Source organism: Lissotriton helveticus, chromosome 1_1 (genome assembly GCF_964261635.1).
Source record: "Lissotriton helveticus chromosome 1_1, aLisHel1.1, whole genome shotgun sequence".
Classification (NCBI taxonomy): Eukaryota; Metazoa; Chordata; class Amphibia; order Caudata; family Salamandridae; genus Lissotriton; species Lissotriton helveticus.
The window spans coordinates 1,545,486,307-1,545,502,442 of NC_136057.1; positions in this window are offsets into that span (position 1 = coordinate 1,545,486,307).

Here is a 16,136-nt window from a genome sequence, read left to right on the forward strand (position 1 = left end):
TCGAAGCTCCAGTTCTGTGTCCAGCAAGTGATCTACTTAGGCCACTTACTGTCCAAGTGGGGTAGGCAGTTGACACCAGATCGTATCCAGTTAATAGCGAGTCTTCCACAGCCCAAGACACAGAAGGAGGTACGTGCTTTTATTGGCCTTTCTTCTTACTGCAGACAATGGATTCCTCAGTATGCATTTCTAGCCAAGCCACTGATACAGTTAACGACACAGGAGGCAGCCGTATCGACTGTCCTCCCTTGGACATCTGAACATACACTTAGTTTTAATGAATTAAAGAAAGCCTTATGCCAAGCACCTGTTCTAGCTACACCGAACTACAGTAAGCCTTTTACACTTTTTGTCACAGAACGTGATGGTACTGCATTATCTGTTCTCACACAAGATCAAGCAGGACAGTACAAGCCCTGTGCTTATTTTTCGAGCACATTAGATCCAGTAGCCCAGGCTTTGCCTGCATGCCTCAAGTCAGTTGCAGCTACAGCTCTAGCTATCAGACAAAGTGATTCCATAGTATTAGGACACTCCCTGACAGTACAAGTTCCACACTCCGTGGAAGTTCTTTTAAACCGAACACAGACTCAGCACTTGACAATTGCACGTTTAACAGGTTATGAACTGACACTGTTCCAGCCACACATAGAAATCAGACGCTGCAACATTCTAAATCCTGCTACACTGTTACCGTCAGTTACTTCAAATCCTGCCACACATGACTGTGTGGAAGTTGTTAACACTATGACAAAGCCAAGACAAGACCTGAAAGACATTGCATTACCTAATCCCGACCTTACACTTTATGTGGATGGTTCATGTATGAGAACTAGTACAGGAGAACTAGTAGCCGCGTATGCAGTGACTACTGACACCGAAGTTATTGAAACACGTCGTATTGACACCCTGTCTGCTCAAGCAGCAGAGCTAGTTGCTCTGACCCAAGCCTGCATACGTGCCAAGGACCTGAAAGTAAACATATATACAGATTCACGTTACGCATTCGGAGTTGTACACGACTTCGGAGTGCTCTGGCAGGAGAGAGGTTTCATGACTTCTCATGGAACCAAGATTCAGCATGGTCTCCTCATTCAAGCTCTGTTAGATGCAATACATTTACCGACAGCTATCGCTATCATGAAGTGCAAGGCACATACGAAAGTTACTGACATCATTTCCCAAGGTAACGATCTAGCAGACCGAACAGCCAAGCTTACAGCTCAGACTCTAGACATTCCAGTTAACACAACACAGACATTCAATCCAGATCAGACTACTTGTATGACAGTTAAGGACCCTACACAAGATGTCATAGACATACAGTTACATGCTACTCCTGAAGAAATCAAGAAATGGTCCGAACAAGGAGGGGTCCAGACAGATCAGGGATGGGTGACGAAGGGAAAAGCCACATGGTTTCTCCCCGACTCTATGGTTCAAGTCATTATTAACACCGCACATAGTCCAGCACATCTAGGAGAAAAAGCTATGTTAGACAGTATACAGAACGTTTGGTTCAACAAGCACTTACGAGCTGCAGCCAAGCAGAAAGTCCGTACTTGTATGATATGTTGTCAATTCAATCCAGGTAAAAGTGTCCCGGTGGAACAAGGTGGATTCCAACCCCCTGACCACCCTTTTGAAGTCCTCCAGATGGATTATATTCAGATGGAGCGATGTCGAGGTTTCAAGTATGTCCTCGTAGTTGTATGCACTTTGTCCAGGTGGACAGAAGCATATCCAGTTCCAGATTACACAGCCGCGACCACTGCCAGGCAGTTGGTTCGTGAATTCTTTCCCCGTTATGGACTCCCTAGGGTCGTGTATTCTGATAACGGCCAGCCATTCTCATCCGAGTTAATGAAACATGTTTCCCTTTTGTTAGGATACCAGTGGAAGTTCCATTGTGTGCGCCATCCTGAAGCAGCCGGTCTCGTAGAGAGACATAATCAAACCCTGAAAATCCGTATTGCTAAGACATGTAAAGAGAAAGGTGTAGACTGGCTAGTTGCCCTGCCAGTTGCTTTATTCTACATGAGAATGGTCGCACATTCCAGATCAGGTCTGTCCCCTTATGAGGTCGTATTCGGCCGCCCCCCAAACATGTGGGGTACACCTAGACCCCGCAGTATTACAGATGTTTCCAGTAATATGTTGACAGATTACCTAGCTTCCTTGATGTCTGCCCTACACTCTTGTCGTTCGCAGGTTGCCGCTGCATTTCCAGACAATACTGAAGTGAAACCGCACGAGGTCATTCCAGGGGACCTCGTTCTCGTAAGGAACTTTGATCGTTCAAGTCCGCTGGAACCTCGTTGGAAGGAGCCGAGACTTGTCCTTCTGACCACCCGTACGGCCGTGAAGTTGGAAGGCCGCAAGGGTTGGGTCCATCTGTCCCATATCAAGAAATTCCATGGAGTCCGGAAAAAGACATTTTTAAAGGACATTTCTAAAGACTGTTCCATTTCTAAAGACTGCCTGAAACCAGACATTGATTTAAATCCTGAACTGAAAGTTCCTCTGTTAGAGAAAACTCCGCAACAGGAGTATAAATTAAAGCTCCGGTCTAGTAAAATAAGTCAGCCAGTTTAATTGTCTAAGTCCCTCTCGGGTGAAACGGTTAGACAGGTATCTGACATGTATGAGATAGACCCCCATAGTGAGAGAGTTAGTCAAAACTCTATAAGATGTATCGTTTTTCTAAGTTTCTTATTGTTTCTAAGTTTGATGGTTACCTGCACAAGTTATGCATTGCATTTATGTTTCCCAATTCCTCATGTAAATAAGTTTGCTAATGCTACAGTAGAGCACACATTTAGTGATCTGCCTCCTCACGAGCTATCCTATCGTCTTGCTATGAGAAATAATACATTTATCAGAATGTTACACTATTCACACCAGACCAGCAATGCTACTAATTGTTGGGTGTGTGGTCGACTCCCCCCTTTCCAGACACCGAAGGGAGTTCTGCCACTCTTTCCTTATCCGTTTTCACATAATGGTTCGTGTGGAGCATGGTCCACGTTAACGTCATCCTCCAATGATATGTCCCTTCTGAATAGAACATGTTTTCCAGACAAGCAAGGTCTCCCCCATAGAACAGGGTTAGATCTAGAAAATGAAGTTTATAATTTAGGTAATTATTCTTCGAATTTTATGGTCCTGAATGTTCAGTCTGATACTACTCCAGATTTGCCTGCTATTTCAGTACTACCAGTCAAAGGCGAATTATGTGTCAGAAAGAATGGTTCCGCACATGTAGGACATAGTGATTGTACTACTACTGTCGAGTATAGTGACAGTGGGAAATCTATTTTCAAAGCCTCACGTCATTCTTATTTTGTTTGTGGTCAGACCGCATATATTCGTCTGCCCCTCGATTGGGATGGAACATGTTACATTGCCTTCCTACTGCCACCAGTTTTTCTAGCCCCATCTGATTATCATAGAAACACACATCTAGTACACGTCAGACATAGAAGGGAGATTGAGTCCCCAATTGTCGATCAAACTGAAACTGCTCTAGAACAGTATACAGATTTCAATAAAGGTTTCTTCTTCTTTATAGGACCTATCCAGAATAGTAAGTTAATACGTAGACTAACCAGAACCCTTGAAGCAGTAGTGAATGAGACTACTTCTGCTCTAGGTAACTTAACCGAAGAGCAATCTGCTATGAGATTTGTCGTGCTCCAAAATCGTCTCGTTCTTGACGTCATACTGGCCGATAGAGGAGGAGCATGTAGAGTCATCGGATCTAGTTGCTGCATTTTCATTCCTAATAACGCGCCGTCTGTTTATTCAGCTATAACCAGACTTCATAAAATTGCCCATCAGTTACACCAGAATCCAGGCACCTGGACATTGTCCGGTTGGCTCTGGAGTATTATATCTGCTTGGGGATGGAAAGTATTGTCATTCCTAGGTATTGCAGTAATGATCATATTCAGTTGCTGCCTCTGTATACAATGTGGCCCTGCGATTTGCGGCATTTGTGCTACCTCTTGTATTCCTAGTCCTAAGTCCCGTTCCAAGACAATTCGAGACGAGCAAATGATGCTATATGAAATGATAGATGGTATCATGAATATTGATGTTTCCTGATGGAAACGTAGGGCACAAGGAGGGAATGTGGAAAAGTAAATTTTACCATGTCATATGTGCCTACGTGTTCCCCATGTTATGTCATATGTGCATGATCGATATGCATGTATTCCCCTCTGATCGATTAAAGACGCAATTACAGTTGTGTCCATCTCTAGTATGCCAGTTTCCAGTCCTCGTGAATACAACGAATATCAGGCCTATGTAAAAGCTATGTTGCCACGTTTTACAGTGTGCACGTTAATTCATTGAATTATCCCCGTTTCTAGGCCTCAAAAGGGCCCGGACTCAGATTCAGCTCCTGTCTCCTGAACCCTCTCCGAGGAGCGATACAGCCCCCACCTGTATCCCTGACCCTTCACTTACTTCATGCCTCGCAGTGCCCGGCCCGGCCTGGCTCTGCCTCCCAGTCTGCCAAGAGTATGTTATGTTTCTAGTTATCAGTCCAGCCCTCCTTCTCTGCATTCCTAAGCTACTGAATCGCATCAATAGTTTCCGTCATGGTCTAGCCTTTATGTCTCCATGTAAGAGAAATACTGTATTCATATTCATAGAATATTCCTCGCACATGCAATACATTTAGAATAATGCATGCACCAGTCTTAGTGTCTGTTAGCCTTTGCCCTGATAACTTTTGGATTCTATCAACATGTACTCTAAACAACAGATACTAGATATGCCTGGGTACATGTCGCTCTGACCCTCCAGACTTTCGTCTCCTCTTCTAGCACAGAAGTCATAGCCCCCCAGTTCTCCCTGGTAACACGTCATTGCCAGTTTGCGCGCACCACTAGGTTAAAGGTCCCAGCTGCTCAGGTAGCCCCCTCCATGTTTCCGCCCCGTTTATGACATATTCTGTTACGTTTACATCACATGTCTATGTATACGCCCTGTACACACCTCTTGTTACACCCACTTTATGCCTTATCTTTCGCGACTGCTACAAACTCCGCCTACTGCTACGCCTACTGTATTGAATGCAATGTAATTGTTTAACTATATATACTAATGTACTGTTATTAAAAGCTAGCCTATTCCTGCCCCCGGCAGCTGCCATCCCATTCCCATGCAGGCTGTCCTGTTCCTGTCCTTTTATGCCTGATTAAAGCCTGTACACTCCAGCTACCTCGAATCTTGACTCTTATTTATTGAGCTATCTGTTTATAGAGTATCCTGAAAAATAGATCCGGTAATTAATTATTTATTTACCACAGGTGACATGCCAAAATCATAGTCTTCTTCAAATCTGGTTGCCCTCCTGAAGTTCTGGGCTCATATCACCCCATCTCTTTGCTGAATTTTGAGCCTATACTTCTGGGGAAGGTCCTGGCCGACCGCCTCCGCGCATGCATTCTGGATCTGGTACATTTGGATCAGTCCAGTTTCATGCCACAACGCTCCACCAGACACAATATTAGTCGGGCCCACAAAGCCGTTGCGGAGGCCCACCGTCTGGGTTGTCCCGCAACGGTCTTGTTGGCGGATATTGACAAGGCGTTTGACTCGCTGAGTTTGACCTACCTTTTTAAGCTCCTGGAGGCCGTCAACCTGGGAGCACAATTCAGGGCCTAAGTGAAAATCTTATATACGGATCTCACTGCTTCTGCTCGTGTGGCCGGGCGCTGCTCTGCTTCCTTTCCTATCAGTTCGGGTACAAGGCAGGGGTGCCCCATTGTCCCCCTCTCTTATTTGCCTTAGCGATTGAACCATTAGCCACATGGGTGCGCTAGGACTCGGTCCTTGGTGAGCTGAATTGGTTTCCGGAGTACTCAGGTAGGATTGCGCTATACGTAGATAATGCCTTGTTCTTCATGTCCAACCCTTAGGTCTCCAGGCCCGTGTGCTCCAAATCCTGTGGATTTTCGGGGAGACTTCGGGGTTGTGCGCTAACCCATCCAAATCTATCTTGTTCCCCATTTGCGGCGTGCAGCGGAATCAGGCTTGGGCCTTGCAATTGATTGCCGCATATGCGGGCTTCAAGTACCTCGGGGTATACATCATGCAGTGTCCCCACGCTGCATGGACGCATAATGTAGCTCCCCTGTTCCCCACTGTCCGAGACGAGACAATTAATTGGTCCCACTTAACCCTGTCGTTATACAGCAGGTCCACAATTTTCAAAATGGTATCGCTGCCAAGCTTGCTCTATAGGCTACAGAACTATCCATATCCTATTCCCCCGTCGTGGTTTCTCCGAATAAATGCACTCCTAAATAGGCTCCTCTGGCAGGGGGGTGCGATCCGGGTGGCATTGGCGATGTGCATCCAAGCCACGTACTGCGATGGTATAGCAGTGGCCAATGTCAGGGCGTACTATTGGGTTTCGCACCTCCTGCTGACTAATGAATGGTGGTATAGTTCTCAGGCAGATCCGGCCTGTGCTGTGGAAAGGCTCTTTATGGCAGATCTCCTACACAGTTGCTCACCCTTGGAAGCTTTTCCCCCAGCCTGCCTGACAGTTATTCAGATATGGAGGCAGGTGGCTCGGTCTATGGGGTGGTGAGGTATGTTGACCGGCGCCACTCCCCTCTGGCAGGGCACACGTCTTCGGCCAGTCTAGGCACAAGTGGGGTTTTGCAGGTGGGACGATTTTGGGATATCCACTCTCGGAGACATTATGCAGGGGTCCACACTTAAATCATTCCAGAGGCTGCAGGCGGATTTCGACCTTCACAAGTCGCAGTTTCATCAGTATCTGCAGTTCTGACACGCATTGACCCCCCTGATACAGCATCTTGAGTCACTGCCTAAGTTTCACGCGCTGGAGGGACAGTTGCTGATGGGGGATTTAGGGGCCCACAGAATTCGGCAAATTTATCAAACCCTCACTACACACTCCAGGACCACTATACACCGGACCCGGGCGGCATAAGAGGTGGACCTGCCCGCCTTGACGGATGATGATTGGGCCAAGGTGCTTGAGAGCCCCAGGTACGCCACCGTCTCTACCAGATATAGGCTTATCCAAATTAAATATCTCCATACAAATATATTACACGCGTCTCTGCCTCTGTAAAATGGGGGCTATTCAGTCTCCCACTTGTCTCTGTTGTGGCACGGACGAGGGGTCATTCCTGCATGAGGTGTGGAGTTGAGGAGTATAGCAGCTCTTCTTGTCAGGCGTATTGTCTCGCATGGGGAGGGTACTGGCATGGGACCTTCCAGCGGATCCTAGACTGACGCTCTTACACAACACAGAAGACAATGGGGGGGAACAGATATAAAAGACACCTTCTGTTCTTGGGCCTCACATTGGCTAAGCATAACATAGCGCGTCATTGGAAGGATATGTCCGTGTCTAACATGGCTACTTGGAAAAAGGCCATGGATCTGTGCACGTCAGCGGAGATTGTGGTGTTTCAGGCAAGGGGCTGGCCACAGATGCATGGGAAGATCTGGCCTAAGTACAGGGCCATCGACTTGTCCTTAATGGTGCAGCCAGTCATCAGAGAGCCTATCGAGAGACTAGTGGTGAACGACTTGCCAGGTTATCGTGCTAATGCTACACAGACATAGACAGAAACTCATTTGATGTGTATATCTCTTGTTTTTAAAGTATGTAAGGTGCACGTTTGTGGGGGGGTGTTTTAAGGCCTGATGTTCCGCAGACCTCATGGGTGGGTAATTTACAGTACCTAGAGTTTCTACACTGTGCCTTTCAAATGTACATTGCTTGCTGGGCTCCGCCCATCTGGTACTATGTGAAATCAATAAAATCTGTTGTTAAAAATAAAGTTAGCCCACGTCTCAGGTGAACAATAAGACTCACACTACTCTTGGATGATGACAGCAGTCTGCACAAGAATACGTTATTTATAATTTGTAAACTCCTCAGTGAGGTATAGCCTCAAACACAAGCTCCATAGGTACCCAAAGTAAAGCACTTGCTTTATACAATTAAATTAGCTGCTTTATGGGCTAATGGCCTAGTTTATTTGAAATGTTTTAAATTGTATCAACTATCCCAAACAATGTACAGGACAGCCTGTCCCATCTCAGATTATCCACCAACAAAACACCAAGATAGTTGACATTCTGCACCTTGGTAATTGTGATTTCATCTATGTTGTGTTTATAGGAGCAGGTTTTATTTGATCAGCAGATCATTACATATGATTTTTGATGATAAATATATAAATGTAGCTCTCCCATAAACTCATTAAAATAGTAAAGGAGCAACTGCAATCCATTAGTGGTGTGGGCGATTAAATCCAGAAATGTAAAACAGGGACCGAGTGGTTCCCAACCAAAGGGAGGTCCATACCTCTGGTTACGACCTCTTTCTCACAGCTGTTAATATAAAAAAGAAATAAAGGGGGCTAAATGCAGCCTTGTCTCATACCTCTGCCAGAAGTAAAGGAAAATGTACATTCACCAATTAGGCCAAAACAAAAAACTGTGGGCTCATTCTTTAATGAAAATGTTTCAAAAGATCAATGAGAGTATGATCAATATTTGCCTTCACATATGAACTTCTCCTTGTGTACTATTGGTAATCCAACTTTATTGATCCTTATATTATCAACCTGATCCTTCTCATGGATGAGATTACATTTTCAAACAAATATCCATTTCTGCATTTAGCTGAATATTGTCTTTGTTATTCCCAATGCATTTCGAGTCTGGAAGACTCTTCATCAGGGGATAGTGATCCCATAAATGTAATAAGTACATGTCAAATTCAAGGCAAAGAATATTTCTGCTTCCGTGTATATCAGAGGTAAGACTTCATTGAAACTTTACAAGTTTGTTATGACAGGACGTCTTTGCACATAGCGCACTATCCGGTTATGGGTGCATTATCATTTTTGTATATCTCGTACTCTGTCACAGACATGACGTTCACCATCACTTCACGAGTTGTACTACTGCCTCACAAGTTATTTTTTAACACTATGGAAAACATGTTGGTTACTCTCTATCATTTAAACATACACTGCATGCATGCTTTTTATGCATTCTTTAACATAACAGGTTACCTCAGTCTTTGCTGTTTCTTTGTCTTGAATTTGACATGTACTCATTACATTTATAGGATCACTATCCCCTGATGAAGAGTCTTCCAGACTTGAAATGCATTGGGAATAACGAAGGAATTATTCAGATAAATTCAGAAATGGATATTTGTTTGAAAATGTAAACTCATCCATGAGAAGGATCAGGATGATAATATAAGGATCAATAAAGTTGGATTATCAATAATATACAAGGAGAAGTTCATTTGTGAAGCTTGTTTTAGGTCAATCGGGACCACACAAGGTAGTGCAATTGGCGGACACCAAGCACGATTGCTTGGTGCAACTAATATTGTTCCTAACATATTCCCCATTGGCCAGGGGGAGATACCCTGCTTGCACCCATATTGTTTGAACTGTTGGATTACGTAGTTACATTGGAAAATCAATAGTGTGCCCACTATTACAATTTTTGTTAATACTTGCCTTGCCCATCATGTTCCATAACTAGCCCCTGTCAACTAGGTAAAACACACTAGAGAGGTCCATAAATGCCGTATGGAGAACAACTCCCCTTGCTTGGATTTATTTCCCTGATAAAAGGAGCAGGTTCAATGTTTGCTCAACCGTACCAACCCCTGAGCAAAAATCATAATGCACTTCTGTGAAGAAATTCTTTTCCACTGCCCAGTCTTCCAGCTTTTTAAGGAATTCCCTCCCAAGGATCTTTACAGATGAGTTCAAAGCGGAAATAGGTCGGTAATAGCTTGGCTGACTTATATCCCCCTTTTAAAATATTGGAACAATGGTGGACTCCTTTCAAGAATTTGGAATATCACATCTTAACACAGCATGGAAATATTTGTTAGCAGGTGTGCCCAAAATGTAGGGTTCTGTTTAAAAACATCTATGGGTAACCCATCTGGACATGGCACCTTTCCTTACCGGGGACTTTGATATAGCTCTAACCATTGCACAAACCTCTATAGATTTAATTAAGGCTGGGAGAGGAACATGGCGGTTGCACACTGATGGCTGCACGCTCACTGCGAGGTGAGCAGAACTTACAGTGATACAGTGAGGGCCAGCTGAGCCCTTTTCACTGTCCTGCCGGTTTGTGTGGAGTCTTCGGACATCTGGACATCTGTGGACATCTGGATGGCCTGCTCCATGCCATGCTCCAGAACGTGAGGCTGCTGCATTGGAGGGAAGCTGCAAAGGAGCTTCAGCTGGGAAGGACAGCCTCTGCCAGTGCAACCAGTGGCAAAATCAGCACAAGTCCTGCAGCCACCATAGGGGAAGAACTGGAGAGCCTGCATCAAGGGACGCCGGAATCGGTGGCCTAGAGTTGGCAACAGTGACCCTGTGTTGGCAGAGAGGGACAGAGCTTGTGAGGGCAGCATAGAAGAATAAAGACTTTGCCTGTATGGAAAAAGGAGATGCCTTTGAGGTGGCGAGGTACACACTGTGTACTCATGCAGCGACTAGGGTAAGTTCTGCAGCTGAGTTCCTACTGGGGGGCCCATAGCAAATATAAGGCCGCAGAAAATTGTGACGGGCACACCAGGGGATTCAAGCCTTAAGATTGGGAAGCCCATAAAGACAGTACAAGTGCCTAACAAGACAACATGGAGAAGGGGTAAGAGAGTATCCCCAATTATAATAACACTGTCCCTTAATTCCTACTTTAAGGTAATGTCTGCTCTAACACTACACCTGTGTAAGGAAGAGACTGGACAGGAGCAGAACAAGCAGAGATGATTAAAAACAATGTATGGAGGCTTTGGACGTTCCCACAGGCTCTACAGGCACCGACACTGGGATACCTAGCTCCCCTAGCCTATCTAACCACCTAGCTCACCCAGTAAAGGCATTCCATCTAAGGGAGTGGGGTAGAGCAAGGCGATTTAATTCAGTACCCACCCGAAATCAGTGTGAAAAACAGGTATGAAGCACTTGCCAGTGTAGAACAACACGAGCAACAACAGGAGCATATAGCAGAGGGGGGCAACAGAGGGAGAGCTCACAATCAGCGAGACCGGCTCAGTTAAATTAGGGTGAGATAACTTGAGATCGGACTGAGGACTCACTAACTGCCATCCTCTTGGGCCTCAAGGAGGAAATCAAGAATAGATTTGAGGTGTCGGAAAAGAACCACACAGGGATTCAGGAATTCTGTCTAGCCCTAACGCAGAAGCTGGAGGAGATGGCCGCAAGAACAAAGACACTAGAAGAAGAGGTTGTGCAGGTTACAAATGACAAGCAGAAGAATGCTACAGGCTTAGAGTTGCTCACCAAACAAAATCAAGGGCTAAAAGAGGACCTCGAGGGGATTGAAAATCACTCCTGGAGGAATAACCTGTGGATACTGAATGTCCCTGAAGCAGCAGAAGGTGGAGACTTACAAGCCCTTTGTGGTACCACCACTCCAAGACACGGTCATCAAGGATTGGCCTGATATAAATTTGGAGCAAAAAAAGCAGAGAGTTCATAGAGATCCATTTAAGAGCAACATATCATAACAAAAACATAGGAAGATTCTGGTAATTTTCTTGTCCAATACAGTGGAGGAGGCTATCCTGATTACAGCGCTAAACAATGGCCCTCTCAATGTTAAAGATTTTCTCTTCTCCATAAGTTCAAATGTGTGCAAGGCAACGGAGCAGAGGCAGTGGGAGCTTGGTAGGAGAATGGACGAGCTCCATAAATTGGGGGCTAAGGTGCAACTAAAATTCCCAGCAATGCTGAGCATCATGTGGACGAAAACGATGTATAATTACAGATCAACAGAGGAAGTGGACACATTGCTAGACTCCATTAAAGCGTGCACTACAGCAGTGTTTCCAGTGTAGGGTGCAATCGCAATTATTTTTTCTCTCTCACCACACCGTGGGTCTGGGACATGCTAATGCCAGTTAGTAAAGGGAAGGTTCGTCTGGGTGGGGGAGGGGTAAAGGTCACTGGGTGGGGAGCAGTGGAATAAAAAGAAAAGAAAAGTCCACATTTCCACCATGTTATGACACTAATGAATGTACAGGCATGTCGAAGAAGTGTTGGCTAGGGAATATATGGGGACACCAAAAGAGATTCGTTTGTTGACCTGGAATGCAAATGGCTTGAGGATAAGGTGCAGGCAGGGATTGGTGTTAACACATCTAGATGAGAGTTAGGCACATGTTATGATTTTGCGGGAAACTCATCTCATGGCAATTGAGAGTAGAGCCCTCTTTTCTAAGTATAGGCGGATAGACAGCTTTAAATTATTGAATCAAGATGATCGTTGTAAGGGGGTTGCTATCCTTCTGGGAAAGGGTGCAGGAGTAAAGGTGTTGGCTTCAAAAACAAATAACTCTGGTAGATGGTCGGTGGCGGGTTTAAGGTGAGGGGGCTTTGAATTTACATGTGCTGCCCAAATTCGGAGGATCCTTTTTTTTACAACTTTGTAGTGGATTTTGATGGAATCTAAACTTCTGGTGATTCTCGGGCAATATTTCAATATAGTTTTAGACCTTAATTTAGATAGATCTACTAAAAGGAAATGTATACACACACCCAGGACTAGACAAGGTCTAAGGAGAATGTTACAAGACTTTGGGTTGGTAGATGCTTGAAGGTATAAAAAGGTTTAGAAAGGGGATTCAAATTCCATATTAAGAAATATGGACATTTCTCAAGGCTAGACTATTTCTTTTATGACAGTTCTTTAGCTGAAAAGATCAAAGAGGCCAATCACCTACCAAGCCATATGTCAGATCATTCAGTCGTAACTATGACAGTTCAATGCCCGGAAAAGTCTGGAGCTCAAGATGGACTGTCAATCGGGCCCACCTTTAGGATTTAGAGGTTATAGAGACACATAAAAGAGCCAGTGAGGATTTCTTTATTGATAAAATGGGATCTGCTCCCTTTGCTATAGTATGGGATACCTTTAAAGCTTATATTAGGGGTGTCTTGAGAAGCCAAGCAAATTTTCAGAATAAAGCTGAGAAAACAGAACTCATAGCCATAGGGTAAAAAAATTGCAGGTACATTTGCAGATGTCAGGACAGAGAACAAGCACTGTTCCGCCAGGAAGAGAAGCAATTACATTTCAAAATTAGGCTGGAGACAAAGTGCAGGGAGAGGTGGCAGGCTAAGTCCCAGAGTATTTTTGAATATGGAGCAAGATCAAGGTCACTTCTTGCTTGGAAGGTGAGGACAGAAAGGACTAGGAATAACATAAAGGAGTTGATTTTCAATTCCCAGGGAGCTACATCTAAAAAGGCAGGAGAGATGCAGGAACATTTGGTCTCCCTCTTCTCCGCTTTATATATATGAGAGGTTTATGCAGACCTAGATAAGCTAAGGGAAAGGTTGAAGGAAAGAGACCTAGTTGGATTAACAGAGGCATGACGGGGATGTATAGAAGCCCAGATCACAGAAACAGAGATTTTAGATAATTGAAAACATTTTAAGGCGGAAAGGTGGCAGGACCGGATGCCGTTTCAGTAGAGCTATATCAGCTGCTGAGGGAAGAGATTGTGTCCGTATGGGAGCAATTGTTCAACTACATTTATTTAGAAAAAGCTCAGATTCCAGATTCATGGAAGAAAGCTACACTGGTATTGCTTTTAAAACCAGCCAAGTACCCCCAGAAGACAGACTCATATCGGCCAATTTCATTGTTGAATGCTGACTATAAAGTTCTTTTCAGGCATATTGGCTGGCAGAATGTCCAAAGTAGCTCTGTACCTAATTCATCCAGATCAAAAGGTCTTTATTCCAGGGGGGCAAATCCATGAGCTCACTCAACATTTAACATCATCAATAGATTTGGCCACAATGCATTCTGTCCAGTTGGTGGTAGCTACAATTGATGCTGCCACGGCATTTGACACAGTGTGTTGGGCATATCTCTGGGAGGCATTGGCGATATTTGGTTTTAGCAAATGTTTTATCACAACTCTCCAGAAACTGTATGAAAATACATCTGCTCATATTTACTTTAATGGGGCATTGAAGAGCTTTGAAATCAGTAGAGGTATGAGGCAGTGATGTCCCCCTCTCCTCTACATTTTGATATATACATCGAGCCATTTGTCCAACTGCTTAGAAGGGACCATCAAGTAATACCTTTTACCTGGCAGCACTATGATAATAAGATAGCTTTTTATGCCAACAGACTTATGGTTTATACATCAAACCCCTCCTGGACTATTCCAAATGTTGAGAAGTTGGCAAAGGAGTTTGTGGTACTCTCAGGGTATTCAATAAACACATCAAAATCAGAGATTATGTGTTGGAATATAAATAATTGGGGTGAAGAGGTTAAGTCGGAAATTAAGTATCTAGGTATCTCTATAGTGTAGTCTCTGGAGGATCTTCCCAAACTTAACTTAGAAAGGGTGGCAAAGGAGGTTGACTCATTGCTTACCAGATGGAGGAATTTGCCCTTAATAATCTATGGATGTGTAAACCTGATTAATATTTAAATTCTCCCTAAACTTTCATACCTTTGCAACTGTATGCTGCTAGTATTTCCTAGCATGGCTTTAGTTAAACTAAAGGGGAAGTTTACAAGTTTTAGTTGGGGTTCGGGGGGAGCCAGGCTCTCATGGAAGAAGCTGAGGCAGAGAGTGAAGCTATGAGGCCTGGCGCTCCCAGATCTAATCCTGTATTGCATGGCCTTTCAATTCAAGAACTGTAGGATGCTTTTGGGGATTCCATATAGATCATCTTGGGGAGGATGTTGGCAGAAATCAACACAGAATGGGGAGCCAAGGGGTTTCTTTATACGTTTAAGAAAATTCTGTGAAAAGCTATTACTCTGTGTTTTCAGCAATTTGGGATTCTCTTGGTACACTGGAATGCATGTTGGACAGTCTAAGTCTCCCCCTGAGTAGGGCAGGTATAGCTACCTGCGGGGAGCTACTTACCGAACAGGGTCCAATACCTTGGGAAATACCCAATGTTAAGACAGAATTGGGCTTCCTATCAAAGATCAAGTATATGCAGCTTTCTGCTTGGTAAAAAAGAGATATTCAAGGATGGAACAACACCTGGGAGGAAAGCCCTATGCAAGATGTGAAATCTAAAGGAGGAGAAGTCACTATTTGGTACTGGAAATCCTTAGATGCTGAGGACAGGAGATTCCCGATACCGCAGAAGATATGGGAGGAGATCATATCAGGGCAAGAACTGTCCTATCTGTGGCACACATCATTAAAAATGTTATACTCTCCAGTTAAACCAACCAACTTAAAGAGAAAACACGTTTTCACCCTGAATAGATTGTATTGGAAACCTCAGTAGGTTGCCATATTTATAAAGGTCCAACCACTAAATGTAGAAAATGTGGATTTCTTAAAGCAAATTATGAACTTGTTTTTGTGGCTTTTCCAAGGCTTGAATGATATTGAGAAACCGTGATTGGAACAAATATTAATATGACTCCAGTTCTAGTTATAGTAGAGGTGGATATTACAACAAGGTGTCTTCTAAGTAAGCCTCAGCCGCATTTGTTGTTCTACATAATATTGCTGGCCAGAAGAGAGATATGCACACACTGGTTAGACCCAAGACCTTCCATAGCAGCGAATTGTCTAAAAGCAGTCCGTTGGACTTGTAGTATGGATATTGGAAGTACTCCAGCTACAGCGGTTACAATATGGGCCAAATATATAAGATGGAGCGACATCCCGGATTCAGGGGGATGAGAGTCCTATGATTTCACCCAAGCACTAGGAATTGGTTTTCAGCCAATAAAAGAGCTTTGGGACCATTGCAGATCTAGTAGGCTGATGGACACACCAAGAATATAACATAGCCTGAATCTGCAGGAGCTATGGTGTTATGAGGACAAAAAAAATAATTATTTAAGACTAAAATATCAACAGGAGGAGGGTTCAGCACAACCACTTGCACTTGAGTTGTGTAATCCTGTACAGAAACTTTTGAGAAATGGCAAATCCATTCCTCTGCAGAAATATGACATTCTATCTACTCTGGGCTGATCGCCATGCGAGAAAAATGGCTGACTTATAGCTTCCCAGAAAGGCCTAGAGACACTGAGCTCAGAAGCGGCTTGCAATCTTC